The 3,993-nt window shown below is 37.2% G+C and overlaps 1 long non-coding RNA gene across 2 annotated transcripts in view; it reads right to left on the bottom strand.

The window, feature by feature from the left end:
• LOC128249696 (uncharacterized) overlaps positions 1 to 2,788 on the bottom strand; it is a 7,652-nt gene extending 4,864 nt beyond the window's left edge. The window contains exon 1 of one of the 2 annotated variants that reach the window (XR_008265815.1): positions 2,344 to 2,788. This is a non-coding gene — a long non-coding RNA (uncharacterized LOC128249696). The remainder of the gene's footprint in view (positions 1 to 2,343) is intronic. The other variant, XR_008265814.1, reaches the window with a different exon arrangement.
• Between the last annotated feature and the right edge of the window lie 1,205 nt (positions 2,789 to 3,993).

The raw sequence follows: 3,993 nt of genomic DNA, 5'->3' as shown, positions 1-3,993 counted from the left end.
ATTACACAGCCATGCTTACACCTATGTATATATATATATATATATATATATATATATATATACATAGGTGTATATATACACTCGTGCACAGTAGATTTGACTACTGCGTCTAGCAAGTCCTGAAACTTATCTCATTGCTTTGCTCCAATCAGGTCTCAGCTGAAGGGGAAACAGAAGCAAAAAAAAAAATTACCAGCAACTGCAACAGCAAACAGCAACATCGACATCAGCCGGGATGCCTCTACATAGCTGTAAGCCTTCTAGAAATAGCAACCAAATCTACCTCAAATGTCACACAGCTAACTATCTTAGAAACAAGAGACACATGGAATGAGCTAGTCCAAGGTATACTTCAACGTCAGAACAAAAAATGACAAAAAAGAAATTACGGAATAGCCACAGTTGGAACGCCATTAATCATATTCTTGCTTTCTAACAGAGCTGGTCTGAGGCTACACTTCTGCAACAACAATAACAACACTGTTTTCAAACAGGATGTTCAAGTAAGTAGACGTAATTATAAAGACTTCACTGTCCTTTTGGCCGAGTAGTGGCAGGATGTTGTTGTTTAGCCCTCGGCCAGTGCTGAGCGAGTAAGACACTTGGTTAAGGACGTTCCAGTCGTGATCAACCTGACATTTGATTTGATTTAATTTGAGTTTTCTTTTTAAGCAGTGAACTGTATCATCCAATGTGTCTTTGTGTATGTGTATGTATGTGTGCGTGTGTGTGTATTATGCCTGAGTGTGTACGTGTGTGTGTGTGTATGTGTGTATACTCAAACACATATATACATATACAGAAATGTAATGTAATATATATATATATATATATATATATATATATATATATATATATATATATATATATATATATATATATGAGAAAGAGAGAGAGGGAGGGAGTGCCCCAGCATGGTCGCAGAGAGTGAATCCATATCTATATGCGTCCATGCATACATACATACTTGCATATATGCACACATACATGCAAACATACATACCTACATACATGTGTTGTATGTGTGAGTCGTGTTCTTTAGAATGTTCTCACAAATCAACTCACACACACAAATTCACTCTCACATACACACATACACACATTCACACACACACGTACTCTCTCTCTCTTAAACGCAGGAAATACAACCCATATATACTCAACATTACACACACACTCATACAGAGAGAAAGAGGGGGAAACAGAGAGAAAGAGAAAAGGAGAGAGAGAAGGGGAGAGAGAAAAAAAGGAGAGAAGGAGGAAAGAGAAAGAGACGTACACACACAAAGGACCAAAGAGAATCCAGTTAGTTTAAGAGTCTGAGACAGTCGAGTATAACTAAATGAAGATTTGACTGCAATTTCTAGCAGGTCGAGTGACTCCTGTAACGGCTCTTAGTGGGATGTGGCAATATCCGCGGGTAAAAAAAAAAATTGGGGGTAGAAAAAGTTTGACGACAGATGTGGGTAGTGTTTCTGAGTGGAAGAAGCTGATAGTGTTTGTGTGTAGAAAAAGTAGATAGTGTTTGTGAGTAGATGTGGGAGCGTGTTTGGATAGAAAGGGGTTGCGTTCATAGGTAGATGTGGGCAGGGATGCGGGTAGAAGTTGGTAGTGTGTTTGGGTGGTGTTCATAGGTAGAAGAAATGGGTAGGGATATCGCTTGAAGTGGTTTGTCGGGTGAAGTAGGGTACTAAAATTTATTTTAGTGGTCTTTATGAATTTAAATTAAACGACCTCATATCTTTTTTTAGGTGCAGATATGGCTGTGTGGTAAGAAATTTGCTTCTGAACCACATGGTTTCAGGCTCAGTTCCACAACATGGCACTTTAGATGTGTGTGTCTGTCTGTCAGTTGTCTGTCAACAACTAGAGGAAGTAAAAGACAGTAAAAAAAAGAACAATAAACGATCTCTTAGAGTACGACTGCAGAATATCTAGGGAGAGATGACAGCCGGTTCGGATCTTGTCTGTTTCGTTGCCAGCGGCTGCCAACGTCAATTTTCTGTTCGAATTGATTTCATATTCAGTGTAATGATACACTTTTATAAGCTAATTAATGACGTGAAAGTAATTTTCGCTATAAATCAATAAATAAAGAGTTATTAGTCAATAAACTTTGCAAATTTTGGTAAGTATAGCCAATCGTAAGCCAAAGATACATTCATGTCTGTTTCGATAGTAACAAGCAGAAACATGAGAACTATTTTTCCTGTTGCCATAGTAACAGTCTATGAAAAGTTTGCGAAGAAGCACGCGTTGATAGCAGTCTTTAAAAAGTCTTTCATCTGCGAGGAAGCATGTGTTGAGTTAACATAAACATTTATTTACATAAAAGAAAATTACCGGAGAACTTTCATCCAATTCTTCCAAATCTTTCTGTTTAAAATTGTAATGTGTTTATCGCATGTAGCGTGTTGTTCATCGCATTTGCATTAAATATTTTCAGGATGATGACGACAAAATGTGCAGTCAAGCACAAAATGACAGCTTCCAAATCCTGTTTCCTGATTGGGTGAAAATGATCAAACTTTAAACTTCTATAACATTTTAAAAACATTTTTCTGGGAAAAAAAATGAAATAACTCCAGCAATTCAGTTTGGGCAAGTGTATTATTGTGCCAAATTTTAAAATTTTAGAGTATATATAAGTACATACATACTTTCAAACATGCAGACATACATAGATAGTCCCGTGTTTATTGAGAAATCATTACACATAGGGGTGGAGGAAAGTAGACATCTTGTTGCTTTCGTTCATCGTTGGTCAAATTTCCAGCCATGTTGACAAATTACTGAAATAAAGAATAATTATTTTATTATAGAACTAGTTTAAAGGCCGCATTCTGTGCAAACTTTTAAGCTAACTCCTGCAGAGGGCAAAAATTAAAGAGAGCTAAATAGCATGATTATAATATGTCAATAATGCGTTCATCTCATAGAGAGTTTTTAGAACTAGCCTTTTTACTTGCTGCAAGATCAGCGACAGTGTGTCGCTTGAATTTGAGCAGAAGCGGGCTACTTCCATCTCTAGCAAACGATGTGTCCAGTATCGAAGAGAGGCAGAAATAGCTCGAAACCAGGCTGGCCTGCTGATCCCGTCGCTAGAAGACGATAAGAGTTCGCTCCCCAGCTCGCAGTATATCGGATGCAGCTGTGCGTCGTTAACCAGCAAGAGCAGATGTCCTCTTGAGGTTCAGAAATCGCAGTAAAATACGTTCCAATGAAACAGCCATGTTGAAGTGGCTACGAACATTACTTGCTAGTACAGCTACTGCGTTGATCTCATAGAGAGATTTTAGAACTAGATTTTTCGCTTATTACATAAGAATTTAGTTTAAAAGAACATAGAATCATAGAGTTCTTATCCACCCACTAAAAAAATGAAACACAGAAATGTAAAGAACATTCCACTCATATTAAGCAATTGCATACCTATTTTTGCCTACCACTGTATTTATATATCATATACACCAATATATACATATATACATACATGCGTACATATATATATATATGTCTTTGTGTGAGAGTGTGAGTGTGTATGTGCGCGTGCGCGTGAAGGACTTGGGAGGAGACCTGTATAGCATTTGTGTCTTTCTCAAGAGCTTTAGTATCTTAAGTGATGTGAATTGACTCTCTTCTGACATTTTTTTATATTCCTTTATTTATTTATTTTCTAAAATTTTCTTAGTTTTTTTTTAGTTTTGGTCACTGGACTGTGGCCTTGTTGGAACCCACCAATTCCAGCTCTAATTATATCAACTGGTAATTATTTCATTGACCTCAGAATGGCGAACAGCAAAAGTAAACATTGAGAGACAATTCGACAATGTAGGCTTTGGTTGTGTGCTTTATAAGCTTACGTTGCAGCCCCACAATTTCGGATTCAATCTCACTGCACAGCACCTTGGGCAAGTGTTTTCTACTATAGCCCCAGGCTGAAAAAAACTGTGAGGGAGCCAGTCGTGTATATATATATATATATATATATAT

The sequence above is a fragment of the Octopus bimaculoides genome, chromosome 17, assembly GCF_001194135.2.
Source record: "Octopus bimaculoides isolate UCB-OBI-ISO-001 chromosome 17, ASM119413v2, whole genome shotgun sequence".
Taxonomy (NCBI): Eukaryota; Metazoa; Mollusca; class Cephalopoda; order Octopoda; family Octopodidae; genus Octopus; species Octopus bimaculoides.
Note: the sequence above shows the minus strand (reverse complement) of the source record. Positions and strands in the feature narration are given on the sequence as shown.